At 40.7% G+C, this 27,594-nt stretch overlaps 1 protein-coding gene across 1 annotated transcript in view; it reads left to right on the forward strand.

The window, feature by feature from the left end:
• The first annotated feature begins 4,941 nt into the window (after positions 1 to 4,941).
• The window catches only part of GRM8 (glutamate metabotropic receptor 8), a 1,454,623-nt gene continuing 1,431,970 nt past the window's right edge, over positions 4,942 to 27,594 (forward strand). The window contains exon 1 of the mRNA XM_077474080.1: positions 4,942 to 5,312. The gene's annotated coding sequence lies outside the window, so the exon portion shown is untranslated. The remainder of the gene's footprint in view (positions 5,313 to 27,594) is intronic.

Here is a 27,594-nt window from a genome sequence, read left to right on the forward strand (position 1 = left end):
TCTTATAACCAGTGAAGCCTATGGCAAGTGATATCGGACAATGACCAACAGCGGCTCCGAGGCTTGGATTTACAAATGAATTGTGTTTGGCAGAAGGAACTTGCGAATGTACTATGCCTGTGCCGAATGATGACAGGGCAAGACCGACAACAACTCGAAGGCAGGTTTTTTTACGAAAGGGATGCAGGATACGAAGCATAACGTATCGCAAGATTGCACATGATACGAAAAGGTTTGAATACTACCTGCGACAGTGAGTGGGAACCGCCGACGAAGACCACGGACAGAGAAGCTGCAAAAAGCATGGGCGTGTGGGCTGCTTTAATACCCTCCGGGCTCCTCACATAAATTTGGGCCACCATACTGGCTTTCTTATATATCATATATATTTCTCAAATTTGTTTATTTTTTATTTAATTTTTTTTAGGTATGTTGTGTGAATGGGAACACATAACAAACATATTGTAGGGTTTTCTAACAAAAGTTAAATAGGAGCTAGTTAATGTTTGTTTATGCAGGAGTAAAGTTGTAAATACAGGTATAACTGAACCAGCAAAGGAATTCTTATGCACATACATTTTGGGGTCAGGTCTTTATATACCTGTATACATATACGCACTTATATGTATAGATATATATAATATAACCCCAAATTACTGATAAAGAAATATGAAATAATATATAATCTGCTTTTTTTTTTTTTTCTAGTTTCTATTGTAACCACTTTAGCAGCTAGAAGCTGAAGATTCCAGCCTTGCAGGAGATAAGTGCCTAGGCTGTGCAGAATAAAGATATTCTGAGTGATACATCAGAGCTGGGTAAGTAATAGCACAAAAAAGACGATTTACAACTGAAGGCTGAAGTAAAATGTAGTTGCAACCACTTTCCTCAAGATGGAACTTTCCTACCAAGTAAAATATCGATGTTAAACTCTAATTCTTCACAACAAGCCAGTGTGAAAGTGAAAATATATATTAGCTGAGGGCTGCATACTCCGGCTATTGTTAATAATACAAACAATTGAACAAATACGCTCTAATATTCTATGCTAGGCAATGTTAGCCAGGAGATTGTGGGCATGGTCCATAGATTAATTAGCATGCAGGATTAACCATACCTTGTAATGACGGTGAGCAGATGTTCACAAAATCAAATCTCTTTAATTATGACAAGGGGCACTCCATCGGGTCCCTCTAAACGCTGCTATCGCAGCCATAAGTTTCCATTATAGTGGAGGCATAGCATCCAGTATATGGGTTTAGCGCTGATCACAATTGATGGACGTGTCAGCGGATAATTATCAGCTTGTTAAGCTTGAGCTGTCATCGTGTTGTGTGAGTGCAGAGAATGTTGTGAGTGTAGGGAGTGCTATGAGTGTAGGGACTAAAGAGTGTAGGGAGTGCTGTTAATGCTGTGTGTGTATGGAGTGCTGTGAATGTTGTAAGTGTAGGGGGTTTTGTGAATGCTGTGAGTGTAGGGAGTGCTGTCAGTGTAGGGAGTGCCGTGAATGTAGGGAGTGATATGAGTGTTGTGAATGTTGTGAGTGTAGGGAGTGCTATGAGATTATTGAGTGTAGGGAGTGCTGTGAGTGTAGGGAGTGCTGTCAGTGTTGTGAGTGTAGGGAGTGCCGTGAATGTTATGAGTGTAGGGAGTGCTGTGAATGTTGTGAATGTAGGGAGTGCTGTGAGTGTAGGGAGTGCTGTGAATATTGTGAATGTAGGGAGTGCTGTGAGTGTAGGGAATGCTGTGAATATTGTGAATGTAGGGAGTGCTGTGAGGGCTGTGAATATTGTGAATGTAGGGAGTGCTGTGAGGGCTGTGAATATTGTGAATGTAGGGAGTGCTGTGAGGGCTGTGAATATTGTGAATGTAGGGAGTGCTGTGAATGTAGGGAGTGCTGTGAGTGCTGTGAATATTGTGAATGTAGGGAGTGCTGTGAATATTGTGAATGTATGGAGTGCTGTGAATATTGTGAATGTAGGGAGTGCTGTGAGTGCTGTGAATATTGTGAATGTAGGGAGTGCTGTGAGGGCTGTGAATATTGTGAATGTAGGGAGTGCTGTGAATGTAGGGAGTGCTGTGAGTGCTGTGAATATTGTGAATGTAGGGAGTGCTGTGAATGTAGGGAGTGCTGTGAGTGCTGTGAATGTAGGGAGTGCTGTGAGTGCTGTGAATGTAGGGAGTGCTGTGAGTGCTGTGAATGTAGGGAGTGCTGTGAATATTGTGAATGTAGGGAGTGCTGTGAGTGCTGTGAATATTGTGAATGTAGGAAGTGCTGTGAATGTAGGGAGTGCTGTGAGTGCTGTGAATATTGTGAATGTAGGGAGTGCTGTGAGTGCTGTGATTATTGTGAATGTAGGGAGCGCTGTGAGTGCTGTGAATATTGTGAATGTAGGGAGTGCTGTGAATGTAGGGAGTGCTGTGAGGGCTGTGAATATTGTGAATGTAGGGAGTGCTGTGAGTGCTGTGAATATTGTGAATGTAGGGAGTGCTGTGAATGTAGGACGTGCTGTGAATATTGTGAATGTAGGGAGTGCTGTGAATGTAGGGAGCGCTGTGAGTGCTGTGAATATTGTGAATGTAGGGAGTGCTGTGAGGGCTGTGAATATTGTGAATGTAGGGAGTGCTGTGAGTGCTGTGAATATTGTGAATGTAGGGAGTGCTGTGAATGTAGGAAGTGCTGTGAATATTGTGAATGTAGGGAGTGCTGTGAATGTAGGGAGTGCTGTGAGTGCTGTGAATATTGTGAATGTAGGGAGTGCTGTGAATGTAGGGAGTGCTGTGAGTGCTGTGAATATTGTGAATGTAGGGAGTGCTGTGAATATTGTGAATGTATGGAGTGCTGTGAATATTGTGAATGTAGGGAGTGCTGTGAGTGCTGTGAATATTGTGAATGTAGGGAGTGCTGTGAGGGCTGTGAATATTGTGAATGTAGGGAGTGCTGTGAATGTAGGGAGTGCTGTGAGTGCTGTGAATATTGTGAATGTAGGGAGTGCTGTGAATGTAGGGAGTGCTGTGAGTGCTGTGAATGTAGGGAGTGCTGTGAGTGCTGTGAATGTAGGGAGTGCTGTGAGTGCTGTGAATGTAGGGAGTGCTGTGAATATTGTGAATGTAGGGAGTGCTGTGAGTGCTGTGAATATTGTGAATGTAGGAAGTGCTGTGAATGTAGGGAGTGCTGTGAGTGCTGTGAATATTGTGAATGTAGGGAGTGCTGTGAGTGCTGTGATTATTGTGAATGTAGGGAGCGCTGTGAGTGCTGTGAATATTGTGAATGTAGGGAGTGCTGTGAATGTAGGGAGTGCTGTGAGGGCTGTGAATATTGTGAATGTAGGGAGTGCTGTGAGTGCTGTGAATATTGTGAATGTAGGGAGTGCTGTGAATGTAGGACGTGCTGTGAATATTGTGAATGTAGGGAGTGCTGTGAATGTAGGGAGCGCTGTGAGTGCTGTGAATATTGTGAATGTAGGGAGTGCTGTGAGTGCTGTGAATATTGTGAATGTAGGAAGTGCTGTGAATGTAGGGAGTGCTGTGAGTGCTGTGAATATTGTGAATGTAGGGAGTGCTGTGAGTGCTGTGATTATTGTGAATGTAGGGAGCGCTGTGAGTGCTGTGAATATTGTGAATGTAGGGAGTGCTGTGAATGTAGGGAGTGCTGTGAGGGCTGTGAATATTGTGAATGTAGGGAGTGCTGTGAGTGCTGTGAATATTGTGAATGTAGGGAGTGCTGTGAATGTAGGACGTGCTGTGAATATTGTGAATGTAGGGAGTGCTGTGAATGTAGGGAGCGCTGTGAGTGCTGTGAATATTGTGAATGTAGGGAGTGCTGTGAGGGCTGTGAATATTGTGAATGTAGGGAGTGCTGTGAGTGCTGTGAATATTGTGAATGTAGGGAGTGCTGTGAATGTAGGAAGTGCTGTGAATATTGTGAATGTAGGGAGTGCTGTGAATGTAGGGAGTGCTGTGAGTGCTGTGAATATTGTGAATGTAGGGAGTGCTGTGAATGTAGGGAGTGCTGTGAGTGCTGTGAATATTGTGAATGTAGGGAGTGCTGTGAATATTGTGAATGTATGGAGTGCTGTGAATATTGTGAATGTAGGGAGTGCTGTGAGTGCTGTGATTATTGTGAATGTAGGGAGTGCTGTGAGTGCTGTGAATATTGTGAATGTATGGAGTGCTGTGAATATTGTGAATGTAGGGAGTGCTGTGAGTGCTGTGATTATTGTGAATGTAGGGAGTGCTGTGAGTGCTGTGAATATTGTGAATGTAGGGAGTGCTGTGAATGTAGGACGTGCTGTGAATATTGTGAATGTAGGGAGTGCTGTGAATGTAGGGAGCGCTGTGAGTGCTGTGAATATTGTGAATGTAGGGAGTGCTGTGAATGTAGGGAGTGCTGTGAGGGCTGTGAATATTGTGAATGTAGGGAGTGCTGTGAGTGCTGTGAATATTGTGAATGTAGGGAGTGCTGTGAATGTAGGAAGTGCTGTGAATATTGTGAATGTAGGGAGTGCTGTGAATGTAGGGAGTGCTGTGAGTGCTGTGAATTTTGTGAATGTAGGGAGTGCTGTGAATGTAGGGAGTGCTGTGAGTGCTGTGAATATTGTGAATGTAGGGAGTGCTGTGAATATTGTGAATGTAGGGAGTGCTGTGAGTGCTGTGATTATTGTGAATGTAGGGAGTGCTGTGAATATTGTGAATGTAGGGAGTGCTGTGAATATTGTGAATGTAGGGAGTGCTGTGAGTGCTGTGAATGTAGGGAGTGCTGTGAGTGTAGGGACTATAGAGTGAAGGGAGTGCAGTGTCTGCATTTTGATTTCAGACGATCAGAAAACCTATGTTTCTCCTTCCCCTGGCAAGCTTGCTGTACTACATGTACTAATTAATAATTGAGCAACGAGCAGCCCTGTGTGCGGTAATTGGCAGCATTGTTGAGCATTGTGAAATTCATAGAGCTTTCCAAACACAGAGAGATAAGCAGTTTGTGTAGAGATGATAATGAGGCAGTAGATGATTGTGTGTATAGAGTAGAGGATCTGTGGCACATACCATGCTTGTGGTGTGTGTGCATTCATCCCCTGGTGTTGCCATCTGAAGCAGAGGGGATGCTTGCCTTGCCTGTGGTCAGGGTGAGCGTCTGCTAAGAGGTGGATTAGGAGTGTTAGGAAGACCAATAGCTGCCAGTGGGAGTATTTGCTATTCACATGGAAGAGACTCGGCGTTCTGCTGTGGACTGCTTAGCCGCTTTCAGCACCGCGGACAGCTACAAGTGCGGCACTGCCAGCCAGCCGGGCGATGCAGCTCCAGGACAAGGGACGGTAAGTGCACACAGGCTCTCATTACACTAAAGTCTCCCTCCATCCATAGCCTTGTAATACAGCAACTCATCCCGATGACTTCTGCGTCTGAGATGCTGCTGTGCTTTCTACATTCTGTGCATTTAAGAAGTATTTCATCAGGTGCACTGTCCCTATAATGACCATAGTGCACTTTTGTGTTTGCTCCTATGGGGGTGTCTGGATAGCTCAGGTCTCACCTCCCCCCCCCCCAAAAAAAAGTGTGGACCCCTAAAAGGGACTCCTTCTCTAATAGGGCACCAGTCTTTATTATGGCACTGTCTGGGTAGCTCAGGGGATCCTCACCTCCAAAAAAGTGGGATCCCCTAAAAGGGACTCTAATAGGGGAAGGAACACGGCACCAGTCTTTATTACGGCACTGCCTGCATAGCTCAGGGGATCCCCCCACCCCAAAAAAGTGGGATCCCCTAAAATGGACTTCTTCTCTAATAGGGGAGGGAGTGTGCACTAATCTTTATTATGTCACTGGCTGGATAGCTCAGGGGCGACCCCCACCCCCAAAAAAGTGGGATCCCCTAAAAGGGACTCTAATAGGGGAGGGGGAGGGGGGAGTCACCAGTCTTTATTATAGAACTGTTAGCATATTAAATATAGCAGACACATTGTGTTGGGGGAATTCCTCCATGGAGCCATCCAGCCATGGCACTATTCTGTTTACCATCTTCTGTGCTGGAGTTTTTCTGCACCACATAGCCCCTCCTTTGCAGGCTTGTTAAATATCCCCTAAAGTGGTGCTGATGTTGACACCTCTGAGGAGTGTGCAAGCAGTGGGGAGTCTTTTAGGCACTTTGCATCTTCATTTTTGCCTCTTTTTTGTAGCTTACACGTTTCTTTTTTTTTTCTTTCTGTATCGATGTGTGTGTGTTTCTCTAAACAAAAATCATCCAAGACCCCCTGTTTTGTTTCAATCATTCCTTTTTACCTTTTTTCACCCCTTCTTAAGGGCTCTCAAATATGTATTTTTTTTTTTGCTTACAGTGTTGAACTGTGGAAGTGTAGTACATTCTATTTTGACGTTTCAGTTTTACAACACAGTTTTTTTTTCTCGTTTACGGTTACTAGACCATTGATTCACATTCGATTTGTAAGACTATGGTATTCATTGGAGAACTTTTTGAAATAAATAATAAAAAAAATACAATAAAAAATAAATAAAAAATAAATCATCCAAGACTGCCATTTTAAAACTGTTTTATTAATTGGCTTTTTAATAGGTGAAACATCTCCTAGGAAGCAGATAGCACCTCTTAATCATTCAGCCCTTGAGTCTCAGTGTGTGCAAGCTGAGAAGAACTAGAGACATAAAAGTTTGATTTTCTTTTATATCCAGAGGAAAGAGAATGCCTCCAGCTCTCCCTCTCGTATGCCATGTCCTCTTTAACATAGTCCCCACTATGATGAAAGCTAAACTGATTTTTTTTGGGGGGGGGGGGGGGGGTATAGGCTATAGAAAGCCTTTTTTTGCAAAAGTAAAAATCAAAAAAAAATCCATCTGCTCAGCAGACTAGCAAGAAATTCCCTGGAGCCTTGTTCAGCTGTTGGAAATATAATAGAACCACACAAGACGCTGAAAGTCTGACACATACGATTTGGTGCAAATTAAATTCTTTATGTATTTTTTTTTTTGTAGGTCTTCCACACAAATCATTTGATGTGTTGATCACACCATTGGCACAAATTGTATCACCTATGTACGATCCACTGACGTGTTGCACTATAAGAAGGGATGTGCTTTAGAAAGGGGGCAACTCTTTTTTTTATTTATTTTTTAACTTGTCACATTTGCAAGGATAGTTCCCTGCCCATAGCCTGGTTTGCCCATAGCCTGGTTTGCTTTTGCTCATAGCCTGGTTTGCTCATAGCCTGGTTTGCCTACAGCCTGGTTTGCTGCAGGAAACATTTGTCGGTGTGATTTCTAAAGTTAATAGGTGGCACACAATGGAAAGTAATCAAAATCGATTAGCTATGTAGAGAGCACACATGGAAGGGTGCCCCTGACATTCAGCCCTCCAATACCTGTGACCTTTACAATAGGTCTTATTGGAAGAATATTACAGTTTCTCAAGTGAAAGATGGTGCAGGGTATTAAAATGTCGGGAATAATGGGGGACATAAAATGCTCACAATGATCTTTAGAGAACGAGCTAAACCATTTAATAGGATTGATGATTTAACATGCAGTAGTGGATAGATTTTTGTATGTGCATGCAATTGGAAAGGGAAGATGTGAGCATTCCCTTTTCTGTATGGACAAAAGAACAGAGCATAGAGAGGCTGTGAAATCCTGCTCATTTTGATGGGTTAATGCTAACATTTTCTGACAAGTTCTCTGCTTTGATATCAGGAGTGTGGAATAAAAAGTGAACAAGACCCTCTTTGTGAAGACTTATAGTCTGTGCTTTCCAACAGGCAGTCTGTCAGGTAAATTAGTCAAAGTCTGAGTGGTAGTCTTTCCAGAGAAATAGATTAAGGATTTGATGATATAGGCTAGTCCAGGACTTTAAAAGTACTCAGACACACTCCTTAGACTTTCTACATGGCTAGATCAATAGATATAGAACACCCCCCTCCCCTCCACAGAAAACCCTTATTGTATGCAATGGATGAGTGATATTGGCAGTTTACAAGCCCAGTGAACTAATGGCACAGATAATGGAAGTGATCCCTGTTAAGTAAGTGTCCCTTGTAATTAACATTGTAAGCTACCAATAAGGGAATCATTCATTTTGTTGTAACCTATATTTACAAGTGTGGATTCACATTGGCACATACAAACCCCCAATGATTTATAGGAGAGCTCAATCCATAGAAGGGAGGAGGGCAAGAGAGCAGATCAGTGTATGGGAGTTTGGAGTGATCAGCATGCCTGCACTGACATCAGGTGCCATTTTATATCAGTAACTGGGTGAACTGTGTTTGTCTTACAACAATATCCAACATGCTATATTCAGCACATGAATATTCATAGTTGTACTTTAATAATATACTTCATTCTACAGAATCATTCACATAACATTCATTGTTGTACTTTAATAATAGGCTTCTTGCTACAAAATCATTCACATATGCAAAATGCACATTTATTTATACTATCAGCAATGGTTTGGATTCCACAGTTTTTATAATGGCAGCACCTAGTTGTTTGTTATGAGTAACTAATGATTTTGTCATTGTGAATTATGACAATTATTGCAGAAAATAAATACCAGCTTTGATGTGCTGTTGGGTTATTTTTTTTATAAGCACACTTGCATAAAATATGCATGAATTGAAATGCAGATTGAGGCTAGATAGTAGCATGGTGCCAAGGGAAAAATTGTGTAGTAACCCATAGCAACTAATCACAAAATAGCTTTCCCCAGCTTTACGCAGACAGTTTAATGATGACTTATTTCTAATTGGTTGTTATGGCTTACTGCACAGCAGCACTCTCACTCTTTCAGCAGCACAATATTGAATGATACATGTTTACTATTAGCTATGTTTTCTATTATAGCTAAAATGTTACTTTTTCCATAGAAATGTTTCAGTTTATAAAGTCAGAATAAAGTGGTCAGGGAAAGGATTTCCATTTTAGTCTATATTTTGTTAACTATATTTTATTCAACCACAAATAAATTATTTGGTCTGGTGGACCTTTAATAATTTGCTTCTGTGTCTAGTACCTCTATCAGTATTGCAAAATTCTTAAGCTAATTTGTAGTTTTACTTGCAGTTATTACATATTTGGTACACTTGTACATTAACCCAGTTGGATCCATGTACAGTGCGTGTGTATGTGAAAATATATATGTATGTATGTGTGTGTGTGTGTATATATATATATATATATATATATATATATATATATATATATATATATATATATATATATATATATATATATATATATATATAGTGTGTGTATGTATGTGTGTATGTGTATGTATGTATATATATATATATATATATATACACATACACACATACATACACACACTGTGTATGTATATATATATATATATATATATATATATATATATATATATATATATATATATATATATATATTATAATATAGTTTATAAATGTACACGGAGGACATTTATTTTCACATTATTTGTAGAGTTTCTGCTACCTGGTTGTGCCTTGCTGATCGTCTTTTCTCTAAAAAAATCTACCAGTCAGGGTATGTCTGATTATGAAAACAATAAACTATTTATGAAAAAAAAAATAACCCTGAATAGCTTTTGTGCAGACTCTAATGATGTGAAGCAACCACAGTGCTCATGTCAGTTAGGTCACACCAAAGAGTTTGGAAACATCAGTGTTTATTGCATGGCAAGAAATATGTTCTTTTCCTCAAAATTATATTATAATATGGAAATTCTGACATTTACAGTAGATATGTGAATGTAAATGATTGGCATGTTTAAGGCGCTCTATGGTTTGGTTCTCTAGTTCCTGCGAACATGTAAAATATGCTAATTTGAAGTTATAAGTGACATCAGATAATTTCTCTGATAAATATGCTGCTTTTGAATGATAAACCTGCTATACATGCATATGAACTGCATATAACAGAAAATGTTAAGTGTAGCTGCGTGGAGAAAGGAGGCTGCCACTACAAATTTATTTTTCTGAAATTTTAGCTTCCTTGTTATCAAAATTCTCAGAATTCTTGATGTAGAACAAGTATGCAAATAGAGTTCTGATTATGCTTAGACTTTGTTGGCTGTCTGCTTGTTCCAGATTAGTGACTCAGGGAACACTCAGCGTCCATTTACATATCTTAACACATACAGGTTAAAGGAGAAGTATGGCCAAAGTTTTTTTTGGCCATACTTCTCCTCTGGGTCTCAGGAGTGCACTTAGTTCTGAAAACTGTGACCTAGATTCAGCCAAAAGAGGGCTAAAATACGCTGTCAGCTGACATCACATAGCTGGTCCAGGCTCTGCAGAGATACTGACAATAATTTTGGGATCCACCCAGATCCCTGACCCGCAACTGTCTCGACCTCTCAGTGTGCCGTTGAGAATCTGAGCTAGCCGCTCCTGCCCCCTCTACTGTCTGGAACACCAGTGAGGGGGCTTGAGGACTTGAGAGGGAGAGCAGAGCGGCGATTGACAGTCACTGCTTTATGTTCAGAGGGGAGCTGAGAACTGAGCAATCAGCACTCTTTGATTGCTCATTTTTGGTGTAGAGCCTTTTAGGGGGGACAGCTGCGGCATTGGATCAATGCTGCCTCCACCTAGGTGAATATGGATTATTATTTTGAAATCCCACACTTCTCTTTTAATGTGTGTTGCAGTAGGCATCCCATTCATTTTTAATGGAAACCATTGTTCAGGTTTCCATTAAAGGATCATTTTTTAGTCTACAATAAACATAATGCTATAACAGAGTTTTTGCACTGAAGGTTGCTGTTTATAGTCATCTTCCTACCACCTAAGTCACCCTTTAGTCAATTATGGTGAAATGCGTTGTGTGCAATGTCTAGATTTCACGCATTCAAGATGTGGTCTGACTCAGCTGCATTTCTTGCTACTGGCCCAAAATTACTGGAGTTTTATAGTTTCCTATTTTATACAATGCAACCAAAGAATAACCCATCTTTGTGCCTAAAACATTGGGCCTGTCCTTGTTAGGAGCAGTTATACCATTTATGGAAATGCTGTTATGTATTCTTTATACTGCAGTGGAGTATGCACTTAATGTAGTGCAGTATATAACCAGGAATTAGTGAAAGTGAAATTCTGATTACCGTATATCAACCAAAAAAAAAAAAAAAAGTTCTGATCTTTCCAGAATCTCTTATAAATCCCATTTCCCAAAGTTCCAATCTGAAAATAGCAGTGTCAACGGTTTTTGTGACCTTCCATTTTTTAGAAGTTCTTCATTATATCAGCCAAGCTATAGAAACATTTCACGTATTTCTGCAACCACCTTGCCATTTAGTACATTTTTGACCATTCTTTACTGGTTTTAAAGCGTGATATGATATACTATATACTCTAATTTAGAACTGTCTGCTCATGATTGGGGTCACTTTTCACACAGCATAGAGCATAACAGTATAGATATGATAAAAATACAAAGGTTAGTTATAGAAGAAATCATGGATAGATACAAATGGAATATTTAGGTAATGCATGCTACCACTCTTGTCAAACAACTTGTCACATTTTGTTTTTATTTTTCGACAAATTCAGGAAGTTCAAATTTGCAGCTTATTTACGTTTTAAATTTTTTATTTTTTTTTTATAACACAGAAGATATTGTACATTGCAAGCATGGGTGGGACATGCAAACTCCAAGAAGTAAGAATCTGTTTTGTAAATTGAGCCCAACAGTTTAGCCTGCACTCTGCCCTACATTTAATAATATGTTATCAAGATTGACAACACACTGCATGTTCCAGGACAGTATCATTTATTCTTTCAAAAGAGGCATATCATTGATTAGCTAAAACACAATATTTCTATAGAATGGTGGATAGTATGGGTGAATGTTACAGTATTTGGTTAAATGCATAACACTGCGTTTATACACAGAGGGCTCCTTCTTTACAGCTTTCTGCAACAACACTAAAACAGAAGGTGCCATAACCACATATATTTTCCACTGCTGATTGCTCACTTATGAGAGTATGGCTATAGACGATGTTTTCTATATTCTCTTAGCTTGCTCTGTAGAATTATTTTATTTGTAAAATACACTGGCTTTAAAGAGTATGCCTCCACACAATGATACAATTATGCAGTACATCTTTGCAATACATGCAACGTTCCCTGTATTTTGTCTTTGTAAAGCACTGCACATATAGAAAAATATAGGGTTGCACCAATACCGTGAGTACGAGTACCGATACTTTCAGTCAAGTACTTGCTGATATTGAGTACCGATATTTTGCAGTGCAATTTCCATCAATACAAAAAAAAATTGGTGCAAATTGCACTGCAAAGTAGTGTGTTTGTAAAGGGATTAAAGTGTCGTCTAGTCAGTTTGAACAATGCTAAAACTCACAGTACATATCTGGTAGAAAATCAGGGCCGCTGGAGGTGTTTACAGGGCTGGAGAAGAAGTTCCTGGACCCCGTGGTTATAGAGTGGAAGTGACGTCAGCTTGGGAGCGAACTGTCTTTACATCTCCAGCTCTGTTAGCACCTTTAGCCGCTCTGATTTCCTACCAGATATGTAATGTGAGTTCTAAACTGCCCACTAGATGGCGCTTTAATCCCTTTCTACACACAAAAACAGCAGTGGGGGAAATCACATGTTATTTGGACAGGAATCGCACCACATTCCTGTTCAAATCGCATGCAGTTCTTTGCAGCGCAAGTTGCCCACATTAATTTTGTATTAAAGCAAATTGCACCTCAAAGTATCGGCTTCAGTATCGGGAGAATTTAGGCGAGTACCGATACTCGCTCAAATGCCTGGTATCGGCACCGATGCCAATACCAGTATTGATATCAGTGTATCCCCAGAAAAATACCTGTTGACGTCAAGAAATCCAGTAAGAACCTGTTTAAAACTGACAATACAGTACTTATGTTGCACTAAAATGCACTGAGCAATGTTGTCAGCCCTGCCTGACTTTAAAATGTAACTGCATTTTTAACATAAAGTGCTCAATATGACCCATCTGAAAGTAACATTTGCTTATCCATTTTTCATTATATACAAAGCATGCTTTGCTTTAGATTGTGACAGATTTATTTTAATGGTAATGCCCACATTGGAACAAAAAAGTAATTTATAACAGCTAAATTCAACTTAAAGCTGAACTCAGGGCACAAAAAAAACTTCACTTAAATATATAGTGTGTTCTTCAATAGCCACAAAAGATATATAGCGCTACTCCCATAGGAGCTGCTGGATAGAATAGGTCCGCTGTTTTTTGCCTTGACCTTATCAAAAACCTCAGCCCCTCTGACACCAGGTTGAGTGTACAAACATAAAATATTACAGGAAATCGCTGAAAGTAATACTTAGTCCCCAATAGCAGTGCTATATCAAAGAAAAGAGGCACCAAACCAGGTAGTATCCAATATGGTTGGTAACTAGGCAAGCATAAAATGAATAAACACTACACAAACAATAAACAATAAACTGTGATTAACAGTAAGTGATGAGATGACATGCCAGTCAGATCAGCATAAACAGTGGAAAGGCCACCTCAAGTGCAGCAGTGAGCAGTAGTAACGTTTTATTTTCCGAGTGCTGAAACTATACTGCCAGAGCACATTTATGGTGGCAATGCTAGTCTTAAGCCCCATACACACTATCAGATTATCTGCTGAGTTTTTCCTTCAGATTTACCAAAACCATATAATATGAGGACAAACCTTAGGAGTTTCAATGTGTATGCAATCAGGCAGGCCCTTCTACTACATGGTTTTGGTAAATCTGAAGGAAAAACTCAGCAGATAATCTGATAGTGTGTATGGGGCTTTAGACCGACTGGGTATGCACTGTCCAAAAGAAAAACAAGATGGTAACAGAAACAGCATAGGAGCAAAGGGGTCTTGCAGAATAATTATTAGGGGAGGGGCAGTCTTTTAAGATGTTCTTCTGCTGGTTATCATTGGGGCCATCTTAACTATCCTTAGGAGTATCTTTGCACTTAATGACAGTCCCGGTTAACCTGCATGCAGTATAGGTACAGCATAGGTACAAGGTACATGTGGTTCAGATGCAGTAACAGTTTGATAAATTGCAGTATATATATGTGCATAGCATGGGTGGGTGGGCTGCTTAAATACCCTTCGGGCTTCTTCCATAAATTCAGGCCATCATACTGGCCATATATATATTTATATATAATAAGTCCAGTATGGTGGCCTGAATTTATGGGAGAAGCCCGCAAAGGTTATTTAAACAGCCCAGTCACCCATACTCTTTGTTGGTTCCAGTGCGTGATTCGTTACGTCAGCAGGCCGACTCTTAAGCTCACTTCATGTTCGTGAGTCTGTTTTTCCCTGAATACAGTTTGTTGCGGTTGCTTATTCTTAGCTTTTTGTTCAAATCTCACTCGCGGTCGCAGGTAGAAGTCGTTACTTTACCTTTGCGTCATGTCCTAATCATTGCCATTCGCTGTATCCCCATATGTCGTGTGTTCAGTTCACGCAGTGGAACTTACGAATTGTTCATACATGGTTCTTCCCCCCGTTACTTCCCAAATCAAGTTATTTTGGGGACTAGTGTTGTTCCCTATACACCACCGGACACTTATATCTGTGTTACAAAGCACTTTCATGCACATGAGCACTTTATTATTAATGTTTTAATTGACATATTTATTGTTTTCTTTTTGTCATATCACATCTATGTCACATATGTCACTTACATCACATTAACACTACATGTGTTTGCTTGAATTTTTAGCGCATTTATTTTGTAATATTCTTGTCTCAGGAACCTGACACTCATTTGAGACCCTTGCAAAATGCAATATTGTCTCAACAACCTCTCACTGTTTGAGACTCTTGCAACCACGAAATATCATCTCAGCAACCTGACTGAGATCCTTGCAACCACGCAATATCGTCTCAGCAACCTGACTGAAACCTTTGCAACCACGCAATATTGTCTCAAAACAAACCTCATACTCCTCGAGACCCTTGCGACCACGCAATATCGTCTCAGCAAACCAGACTGAGACCCTTGCAACCACGCAATGTCGTCTCAAAACAAACCTTCATACTCATCGAGACCCCTGCAACCACACAATATCGTCCCAGCAACCTGACACTCACTGACACCCTTGCAACCACACAATATCGTCTCCACTACGTGCAAATTGGCATACAAACTAACTTGTAAACACACCTCAGTGGCACACAATCAGCCACACAAACAGGCATGGGCACCCAGTTGGCCATTCCTCTCCAGTAGCATGCGGGCCACTCATCTTTTCTCTGTCTTTCTCCCTGAGGTTAGTTCAGATTTCCAGCAACCGCCAACAGATCTAGACGGGTTGAGAATAGTGTTCAGCAACTTCAATGTGCCCATAGTCGAGCATAAAGTGGTAGGCCCAGCACACTCTATCACCTTTCTAGATGTCACTCGGGACACCTGTGCCATACAGGCTAGCCTGCCTCCTGAAAAACTAACCCATACCAGGACAGTTATCCACGACTTCAGGTCACAAGGGTGCACCATGAGGCATTTGCAATCCTTACTAGAGATGCTGAACTTCGCGATGAGGATTATTCCCCAAGGACAGTCCTTTATATCACAGCTTTTAGTCTTTCTCACACCAGTGCAAGATCCAGACCAAGTTCTCAGACTAGACTAAGCAGCAGTAGCAGACTTAGCTATGTGGGACAAGTTCCCCACCAGGTGGCATGGCATTTCATTGTTCATCCTGGCAGTGTCAGCGGAGCCACCACAGGTGGTCACCAGTGCTGCAGCCTCCACGGGCTTGGTGGGCATTTTTAGCTGCCGCTGGTTTGCCCTTTATTCACACTACTATCAGGCTATACATAGCCAGCGTCCAGAATTTCCTGTCTGTACAGGACCCCAGTAAACCGTCAGTGTTCTCGGCCCATGCAGTCAAGTCTCTCCTATGGGGCATATGGAAGCACCAACCAGTAGTCAGTGGCAAATGCCTACCTATCACGTGTTCCCTCTTCAGAGACATATCTGAACTCGTTACTCATTCTCTGTTTGGGGATTTGCCCAGCCTAGTCAGCCCAATGGCCATCTACCAGGCCTTCTACGGTTACCTGTGACCTAGTGAATTTACCGTCAGCAGCTCCAGCAGTCTGACCCTGCTCTGACACCACCTGACTCGCTTTCCGAACCATCACACCCTTCATCTCACAGTCTGCAAAATGCAGCAAACTGGCCCTGAGGTTGACATCAACCTGTTTCAGGCTAACCACACCTGACAACGCCTGGTGCCCAGTGGCGGTGCTTAACCGACTACTGTCCTATCTACCCAGCCAATCTGATGGTAGCTTGTTGCTACCCTTTCTAACCAGCCCCCCGAGTGGCAACCAGTTTATTAAGCATGTCAAGATCCTCCTAAGCAACTTGGGCCTCAACCCCAGTCAGTTCTCTAGACATTCCTTCCAGCCTCAGCTGCCTCCCAACATAAAGTATCAGACCACGCAATCAAGAAACTAGGCTGATGGAAACCTGCTTGTTTTACCAGATATATCCCAAATCCCAGGAAGAAATGGCACAAGCCTTCACACAGCTGGCTCAATAACCACAAGAATCAATTAAGAATGAATCCCCTAACTGAGTCTTTTGCCCCCTTTTCTTGGCATACCAACCAACCAAACCACCAAGGCACACTTCAGGTCTATTTATTTATTTCATGGGGCCACAACCATAAATAAATAAATAAATATATATATATATATATATATATATATATATATATATATATATATATATATATATATATGCATGTGTGTGTGTAAGTGCAGTATGGATGCAGTATGGATTGGGCACACTTGGTATCCTGCTCTCATTGACTCAGTCTCTGCTAGCAGTGTCAATAGTGTGTAGATAGCCCTCTCACCAGTTCTCAGTATGTTGCTGTGGATATTTGCTGTAAAAGGGGCTCCCTCAGTCTATCCCTGAAAACCCTCAGTGATCAGCGATGGGAAGCAGAGGGTGAGTGGATGCTCCAGCCTCTCTACGGCAGTGGTGCAGGATCTGTAATGTGGGTTTTAAAACATTTTTTGCTTGCACATGATTGGATGATGGAAGTCAGCTCTGGAGCATGTGCTCTTGCAAATGCTCTTTAGTAAATCAACCCCTTAGACTCTCAATTGCCTCCATAATAACAAAAAAAAGTCTCAGATTTCATCTCAGCCATGAGTACCTGAGGAAGTCATCACAAACAAACCTCCCAGTATCCAAGAATAGCACCATTGTAATGTGTTTGTGAGAAATGCATATTCTGCAAGAAAGCTCTTGCTGAGAAATCTGCTGATTGTCCTTATTCACATCATTAACTTGCTTCCTGCTAAGCTCGTCAGATGTTGTCACAGGTGGACCACACCTTTGATATTTCAACTTTGCATTTTTAATTTTTTTGGCTCAGTCAGCACCGTTATCACCATGAATAGGTTGAATATGCCAGTGAATTTCAACTGGAGCATCACCTTCTGCCAACAGGAACTGAGTCACAGCACATTGCTTAAATCACATTGACGGGAATCCAGCATAGGGTTCCATTCGAAAGAAAATGGCAAAACAATTCACTGTGATGACCTGCTGCCATCTAAGGTGGTAGAGGAGAACCCACACAATGGGATTGATTTAATAAGGCAAATGGGCTCTTCACTTTGCAAGACAATTTCCCTTTGCTTAGTGAATATCATGAAAATTCACTTTGCATAGAACACCTAATCATGTACAAGTAAGATTAAAACAAAAAACAGCATTTTGATTGCACATAAATGAATGATAGATGTCAACAGAGGCTTATTTAATTCATCAAATTCCCTTCCAAACAGATTATTTGCCATTAGTAAATCAACCCCCAATATGTTCATACTTATGACATATCCATGTTGCCATCTATTGAAGATGTATTAAAGGGAAGGCATTACTTTTCATTCAATCTTCATATAAGCCACATTACATGATTTAATAAAATTGAGGCTAAGGACTTTTTTTTCTGCAGTATATATATATATATATATATATATATATATATATAAATACATGGTTTATTTATTAAATCTGGATTTAAATCTTGGTTTCATTCTTGACTTCTTAAACATTATTTACCTTGTGCTTTTTTCTTCCTATAGCTAGTATTCGCTAGTGACAATTTCACTGCAGGGTAAATTATTTTAAAAAGTCAGGAAAGGGCTTTGTTTTCTGAACATCCTTTACATCCTCTTCCAAGCCTTTTTAAAAATCTCAGATGATTTTAGTAAGGCACCGGAGCTGGCTTGCAGTAAGAAACTGGGCTGGAAGGATGGGCTGAGAGTGTGAAATATGCTGAGTGCGTATGCTTTGACATCAAATTAATTTGGGATATACAGTGGTTTTGGAAGGATAACTCTGTAATAGGACACGCTTGCTGAGATGAAAGCAATGTAAAGGGGAAACCTCTTTAGAGTCAAGGTATGAATATGCAAATTAGAGTTTGGGGCAGCAACTACAGCATAGTTTAAGGAAAGACTATTTTTATAATTAAGGTAAATACCCTGTTATTCTACTATTTTGTTATTTTCCTGAATCAGTAATTTATGGAAATCAGTACTCTGTATAAATGACTTTTGGTGAAGTATATTAGTATATTTTCAAATAATGTAGCCTGTTACACAAATGTTATACATAGCAAGTTAGATCATTATATAATATCATCTTTGTGTGCCATTTTTAGTTATTTACAGAATACATTTCTGTAGTAATTATATTTTATGTAGGCATTTCTGTATATTGCTTTATTATATTGAATTGTTTCTCATGACCTTTTTTTTTTTTCTGTCTATATCTCATCTGTTACCCTTTCACTGTGTTGTAAATATATGTGTATTTTTACTGATGGACTGACCATTTTTCATAGTAAAGTTGGACCCTAGAGTCCATATAAAAAGAAGTATGTTCATATGAGACAGACTGCTGTATAAAGACAATGTGCCCTTACACAGAGAGATAGCAAATCAATACACGTTGAAAGAAAAAAAAAACATATTTGTAGAATTATGTACAAGACTGTTTTCTGCAAGAAAGGGGATCAGTTTTCTTCAGCTACATGTACAAACTATTTCATTGATAATATTTCACAGATATATTCTGTCCTTCACCCTTCTCATGTTTCCTAAGCCCTTTGTGCTCCCCCTTCCTTAGTAAATTGGCTTATTGATCTGCTTCATGATTGATTTAGTAAAACAATCTTATGTCAATGAGAAAACTGTAATATTATCATGTTACCTTTATTGGTATCTTCTTCAATGCTAAAGTTTAGTTAGATAATTTTTGGGATACACTACCAGTGATATAACTTACCATAGGGTATCCTGCGTCCTGCAGGCTAATGGCTACATTACAACTCCTCCCTTCAGTGATGCCGGCTCCCCCTTACTTTTGTGAATTTCCAGCAACTCATGGGTTAATTTAACCCCTTGACCACTGGGCACTTAAACACCCTTAATAACCAGACCAATTTTCAGCTTTCGGTGCTCTCGCATTTTGAATGACAATTACTCAGTCATGCAACACTCGACCTATATGAAATTTTTGTCCTTTTTTTCACACAAATAGAGCTTTCTTTTGGTGGTATTTAATCACCGCTGGGTTTTTTTTTTTTTGTGCTATAAAAGAAAAAATACCGAAAATTCTGTAAAAAAACGAATTTTTCTTTGTTTCTGTTAGAAAATTTAGCAGATTAGTAATTTTTTCTTCATAAATTTTGGCCAAAATTTATACTACTACATATCTTTGGTAAAAATAAGTACAAATTGGTGGATATTATTTGGTCTTTGTGAAAGTTATAGAGTCCACAAGCTATGGTGCCAATATCTGAAAATTGATCACACCTGAAGGACTGACGGCCTATTTCAATTCTTGAGACCCTAACATGCCAGAAAAGTACAAATACCCCCCAAATGACCCCTTTTTGGAAAGAAGACATTCCAAGGTATTTAGTAAGAGGCATGATGAGTTTTTTGAAATTGTCATTTTTTCCCACAATTCTTTGCAAAATCAAGATTCTTTTTACTTTTTTTTTTTTTTTCACAAAATTGTCATATTATCAGGTTATTTCTCACACACAGCATATGCATACCACAAATTACACCCCAAAACACATTCTGCTATTACTCCCGAGTATGGTGATACCACATGTGTGAGACTTTTACACAGCGTGGCCACATACAGAGGCCCAACATGCATGGAGCGCCATCAGGTGTTCTGGAGCACCCAGGACAATTCTGACATTTCTCTCCTACATGTAAAAATCATCATTTATTTGCTAGAAAATTACATAGAACTCCAAAACATTATATATGTTTTTTTAGCAAACACCCTGGAGAATACAATGGTGGTCTTTGCAACTTTTTATCTCGCACGGTATTTGCGCAGTAATTTTTCGAATGCTTTTTTTTGGAAAAAAAACTGTTTTGTGCTTAAAAAAAAAAAAAACACAGTAAAGTTAGCCCAATTTTTGCATAATGTGAAAGATGAAGTTACGCTGAGTAAATAGATACCTAATATGTCACTCTTCAAAATTGCACACGCTCGTGGAATGGCGGCAAACGTCGCTACTTAAAAATCCCCATAGGCGACGATTTACATTTTTTTTACTGGTTATATGTTTTGAGTTACAGAGGAGGTCTAGGGCTAGAATTATTTCTCTCGCTCTAACGTTCGCAGCGATACCTCACATGTGTGGTTTGAACACCGTTTTCATATGTGGGCGGGACTTACGCATGCGTTCGCTTCTGCATGCGAGCACATGGGGACAGGGGCGCTTTAAAAAAAACATTTTTTTTTTATTGTTCATTTTACTTTATTTATTTTAGTTTGACATTTTTTTCCCCAAAAATATTTTTTTTGATCACTTTTATTCCTATTACAAGGAATGTAAACATCCCTTGTAATAGGAATATGGCATGACAGGTCCTCTTTACAGTGAGATGTGGGGTCAATAAGACCCACATCTCACCTCTAAGCTGGGAAGCCTGAAAAAAAAAAAGATTCTGGCTTTGATCGTATTAGCGATTCGGTAGAAGCACCGGAGGGCGGAGGGCGGCGGGAGATGTCTATGGCTGGGTATTGCAGGGTATCACCGACTATGGCTGGGTATCTCAGAGCATGGTGTTGCAGAGTACTGCGTTGCAGAGCATTGCAGGGTATTGGCGGGTGTTGCAGAGCATTGCAGAGTGTTGCAGGGTATTGGCGGGTGTTGCAGAGCATTGCAGAGTGTTGCAGGGTATCGGCGGGGGTTGCAGAGCATTGCAGAGTGTTGCAGGGTATCGGCGGGGGTTGCAGAGCATTGCAGAGTGTTGCAGGGTATCGGCGGGGGTTGCAGAGCATTGCAGAGTGTTGCAGGGTATTGGCGGGTGTTGCAGAGTGTTGCAGGGTATTGCAGAGCGTTGCGGAGTGTTGCAGGGCATTGCGGAGTGTTGCAGGGCATTGCAGAGTGTTGCAGGGCATTGCGGAGTGTTGCAGGGCATTGCGGAGTGTTGCAGGGCATTGCGGAGTGTTGCAGGGCATTGCGGAGTGTTGCAGGGCATTGCAGAGTGTTGCAGGGCATTGCAGAGTGTTGCAGGGCATTGCAGAGTGTTGCAGGGCATTGCAGAGTATTTGCAGGGCATTGCAGAGTAATGCAGAGTATTTGCAGGGCATTGCAGAGTAATGCAGAGTATTTGCAGGGAATTGCAGAGTAATGCAGAGTATTTGCAGGGAATTGCAGAGTAATGCAGAGTATTTGCAGGGAATTGCAGAGTAATGCAGAGTATTTGCAGGGAATTGCAGAGTAATGCAGAGTATTTGCAGGGATTTGAGGGGTTAATTTTCGGCACTGCAGATGCAGCCCACATCGCTGCTGACACCGATCTCTTCCCCCTCCGCTGTACCGATCGGTACAGAGAGGGGGAGGGAGGAACCGGCGTCATAACATGACGCCGGCTTGTTTACAAGTGATCACTCCGTCATTTGACGGAGCGATCACGTGGTAAACGGCCGCGATGAGCGGCCGTTTACCGTGATTCGTGATGCGCCGGGTCCACTGGACCCAGCGGTCACGGATGCTCTCGTGTGCGCGCCCCAGGGGGCGCGCGAGAGCAGAATTCTGGGAGGCCGTTAATTAACGGCCTCTCAGAGTTAAACAACCGCCCTGATGCCGTTAATCGGCAATGGGCGGTTGTTAAGTGGTTAATTAAGCTAACAGTGAGGAATTGTGCCACTCCCCCCCACCACTCTTCTCCAGTCACAGAAGTCCTTGTGTTATTATCCCAGATGACAAAGTGTTCTGTGAATGGAGGAGAGGCAGATAAATGACAAGATGTCATTCCTCCAAATACAGAATGCTTTGTATTCTGGGAAAATAATATAAGGAGTTCTATGAATGGACAGGTGGGGCAGAATGAATGTTGCAATCCTTCACTGTTATAGTTGAAAATAGTTAACCCATACAGCACAAGTTAACCAGAATCGCTGAAGGGAGCCAGAATCACTGAAAGGAGGATTTATACAGCAAATAACATACAGGAAGATGTAGGCTATACTCAGAAGTGCTATGGTATGTCCCTGGTGCTGTATCCCCTAAAAAAATGTTTAACTAAATGTTAGTTTTAGCCAGTTATTTACCAGTAGACAGTGGTAGTACACTCTCCCAGCTTTGTAATGGTGGCTTGTGGGGATGAGAACATACAAACAGCTGCCCCCTCTAAAGTGAACACATCACTAAACTGTGCAAAATCATAAAATGCAGGCACTATGCATGTTCATATAAAAAACTGACACAAAGAAAACACTGCAACAAACTTAAATGTGCACATTAATGGATGAAAACATGAGCAAGCATAAAGTCCATAAGTGAATGAACCCCAACACCAAAACAAAATAGTCTGAGATAAAACTTCTAGGTCTTCCACCATGAGTGCTCAGTATGAAGATGGCCACTCACCAGAGCTGTTTGATGCCTTTTTACAGGACAGTCAAAAAACAATTTGCCTAAATTGTTCTTTCGTATTCTCCAATTTTCTTTTGTTGTACCCTTTTTCTATAAATCTATGAATGAGCATATTGGTTTGGTACAATCTTCCTTATCTGCACAATTATTTCTGATTCTTAGGAATTGACCCTTTGGGATTGCTCTCATACAGTTGGGGTGATGGCAAGTATGGGTGGAAATATAACCATTCTGATCTGTTTCTTTAAAATGGGTCTGAGTCCCCAGACCAGAACCCATCCTAAAGATCTCTAAATTAAAAAACTAGATGCACAATTTATGCAAGGTACTGATAATCTTTATTTGGTACTTGTTCTTTTTCATATAGGCTAGAAAGCCATCCAACTCTTCCTTTTGGACCCTCCCAAACAATGAAAATATCATCTGTGTTCCTTTTGGTACATTTGAATTTGGGTCCACTGGTCAGAAAAAATACATTCCTCCTCCCACTTGTTTGAAAAAATGTTGGCAATACTGGGTGCGCATTTAGCCCCCATAGCCACCCCTTTTATTTGGTTAAAAAAATCCCCTGTATGCCAGTAGAAATTGTTAGTCATTGCTATTTCTAAGGCTTCCATGAGGAATTTTCTTTTGGGGGGTTTTGAAGTCAGAATATATTTTTCAATGCCCATAAAGCATAGAGGGCGCCCTGTTGTATAATGTTGGTGATAGGAGAGCATACATTGTTGGTCACAGTGGATGTTGAATCCCTATATACCATTTCCCTAGTCCTAATGATAAGGTCCTTACTATCCTTTAAATATGCTTTTGCCCCTAGTGGCTATAGGCTGCAAAAACATCAATATATTCTCCCAACCGAGAGTAAAGGGAGTCCAACCCACTTACAATAGGTCTGCCTGGGGGACTGGACCCATTGTGACAGGGAAGAGAGAGCATACACGCTTAGAGATTTGAATCGGAAAGAGCTCCCTCCTGTGATAGTGGGGCAATCAGTAATGACAGTGATCATCTTAACAATGTCCTAGCAAAAAGGCAGGGGGCACCAGCTCTGGGAGTTTTTTGGCCAGGCTGTAGGATGTATGTAAATGGCCTACATCTACAAGAAGGGCATTATTCAATTTTAATCAAAGTTGCATAGTTGGTTTTTAGCTACAGGTGCCCCTTACCTGTCTACATAGTTTTTTGGAAAAAGTAAACTAAACCTTTTAAATCTGAAAGGAAAAGTGAAACCAATCAAAGAAATGCTACTGCTATCCAGGAAACGTGTGCTAAGTCCAGAGAACCCAATTTACTTGAACTTGTATTTTGTGTAGTCTGCTTTAATTAGATTCCTGAGAGCTCCTTACATAAGTGCAGACCGGCTTCTTGAATCTGTCATCTTTATCTCTCCCTGCTTGATGTATCACCAATCAGGCTGAACTTTTTAAGGCAGGTCGAAATCAGATTTATGGTTGTGATAAAGTAACTCCACTAAACTTAGTACTGGCAATTTAATACAAAGGGTTTTCTGTATATGAGAGACAGCAAGCAGCCTACAGAGTTTCCTGCAAAGCAAAAGGGAGTCAATAGATTAACAACAAGAGGGAACGGGGTTGCTTGGTGCGCTACATTAACACCTGAGTAAAAAAAAACTGAAGCCCTGTGCAGATAAACGCTATTTTATGTATGCTTACCAAGGCATAATTTTTAGGTCTAGCTGGATGGAATGTATTTTTAAAAAAGGGCTACTTAAACACAACGTATAGAAATGATGATATAATGCAAATATTTAACAAAAATCATCATATGGTAATAGGCATTATATTTTCCTTAATGCACCTGGTTGTATTCAGCAGTTTTTGTGTTATGGATTGCTGCACTGTTCTGTTAGCCCATTTGTGTTATGAACTGTTTTACAATACCATTGTAAAGCTGTTTTACAATAATGTTAGCCCATGGATGCAGGCTTTGGCTTCACAGATCATTATGAACTGACAATAATAAATAAAATGAGAGAAAGAATATCCCGAAAACTCCATATAAGCATATTATACTTTGACCCTTCTCCATTCTTATCAACTTACAAATATTCTATAATACATGTAAATCTTACTCACTGATGCTTTATGTAACTCATTGGTGTTAGAGTGGAAGTGAACTGTATTGCTTTAGGCTGTGTTTACACTAGAGCACGGAGCCGCTCACAGCAGGGGTCCTGTGAGTCTCCCTTCACCGGTTCAGATCTGATTTCAGCTCAAGTTTTTGGCTGCATTTGGATATTAAACAGACCAAAAGACACACAAGACCCTTGTGCAATTCACACCGGAGCCGCTCCGGATGATGTGTGAACCGGCTCCTTAAAGAGCCGGTCACAATCTCCTGCTATGCAAATTGTATGCAGGGAAACCCTGCCTTAGAGAATCAGGGAACCTGATTCCTCTTTTATGAAAAGACATTTCCAAGTAACCTTTTATTATTTCTAGAGTATATTTGGGGGTGCCTTGCAAACCTTGCCTTCATGGCCCATTTCAAGTTGTGAAATGATAACTTAAACAATCATTATATAATTTGGCTTTATATTTTTCTCAAAATATTTTATAACATACAGCACACGTCATTTGTTACACAATTAGTGAACCACCATTTAAAACAAAAACACTGGATTATTTCTGCAATAAATTACACAATTTGGCCAATGATCTTTAGCCTGATTTGATGCTTAAGAGAAGATTGGGCCACTTAGTGCTACCTTAAGGAAAGGGGAGAGGGTTTTCGTGGATGTTAATGAGTACTTTAAAGTGATTAACAAAAAAAAAGTCTAACAGTATAGGGTATATGGGCCAGATGATTAGACAGGGAGTATCTGTAATGTTACTAAACATCCTGCATGTGAACATGGTGAGTAAATGGGCACTCTGCTACACTCTACCACACATGAACTTGCTGTGTCTAGCAAATTTGCAGGATATCAAATTCATCCTGCACAAGATTTATGCTAGGTCTGTTGGAGTGCCTCATGGTTTGCTTCTTAGGTCCACCCACTGGGATGAGGGGAGACGCATCTCTGTCTTCAGGCACATCAGCAAAAAGGATTTCAGAGTGTTCTACAGCAGGAAAATGGACCTGAGGTGGGGTACCATTGGGCTGTGTAATATTTTCAGGATCCATGTCTTCTCCCGGAGCCTTGGAGATAATTGTAAAAGAGCAGGAAGCAGCTGCCATTGAATCTCTGGTGGGAGAGACATTCATGAACATAGGTATTCTTTGAAAACCCTCCTATGAGCCTTTCAGGGGTTGGAGGACTTTACAGTTTAGATGTCTTTTTTTTGGGGCTTATTCTCTCTGGAGATGGAAGACTGCCATGACTGGAATGGGATATTGTAGGATAACCCCAGGGACTTCCTCAAAATGGTGTTTGCTGTTTTTATTGGTAGTGTCCAGTGTCCACTTCTATGCACTCTGTCCCTCAGTTTGTTGGATCCTGGTAATAACTTTATTCTTTTGCTGGAATTGGGCTGCCATCATAACTGAGTTACCTCTATTAGTGGAGAAAGCCACTGGATACCCAGTTATACTCTTCCAGTGCAGCTCACCTGATGCTTAATCCTAGGCCTTCCTCCAATCAAGTCAGGACTCGCTATTTATTCAGTAAGTAGTCTTCAACTGACATAGGCATTGAACCGCTGCTGGCTTTTTTGTACTTGCAAAGTAGTAGTAGTGAGTAGAATACCAAGGCCCTGAGTACTGGTGTTGGTTCTTGGAGGTAGGTAGAAGTCAGAAAAGGCTAACATGGGAGCTGACATCAGCTTCTGCTTCAAGAAGTCAAATGCCTCCTATTGTTCTGATCCCCATTCCACTTTTATGTGACTGCTTAAGTCCTACCCAATGTAGAAGCTCTTGAAATGGGGCATGTTGCTTAATGAAATGCAAATAAAATTTTGTCAGCCCCAGAAAAGTTCTGACTTTAGTCATGATTATTGGGGAATAAACCTTGTCTGGAGATGACATATCCTAGGAACTCAGTCTCACATCTTAATAAATGGCCCTTTTATGGGGATTGAACTTCAGCGCATACAAGTGCAGCTGAGCCAACACAGTATCTAAGTTGGCAAGATGGTCCTTGAAAGTAGCAGACAACACCAATAGATCACCTAGCTAGAACAAGATATAAGAACAGATTTATCCTGAAAGACATCCCTTTGAACTAGCACAACCCCATTTGAGTAATGAAAACAGTTTTTGGCCAGTCAGCCTTGGTGAAAGGGATCTGTCAATATCTGCTGGCAAGATCAAGTGTTGGAGAAAAATTTGGCCTGTCCTAGGGTTTCAAGAGGGCCGGCATCCCTTGTGGTAACAGTTTTCAGGCACCTACAGTCCAGACAGAGGACTCCTATCTTTCTTTTTTACTAAGACAATTGGAGCTACCCATGGGCTCTTACCCTCTTAATTCACCTGCTTTTTGATTCTTTGGTTTAGTATCTGATTTAATCCTTGGTAGAGGTGTGAAAGTATGTTGTAGTATCTTTCCAGGACCGGAGGGCTCTCTCCTGTGGTTATCTTGTGTTCAGTCCCATTGCTACAGCCTAGGTCATAGTCTTCCTATGAGGACATCTCTGGCAACTTATTCAATAGTCATATTACTGCTTTTAACTGAGTAGATGTCAGTTC

This window comes from Lithobates pipiens, unplaced genomic scaffold (genome assembly GCF_037356315.1).
Source record: "Lithobates pipiens isolate NorthernLeopardFrog02 unplaced genomic scaffold, aLitPip1_a1.2 Scaffold_8, whole genome shotgun sequence".
Taxonomy (NCBI): domain Eukaryota; kingdom Metazoa; phylum Chordata; class Amphibia; order Anura; family Ranidae; genus Lithobates; species Lithobates pipiens.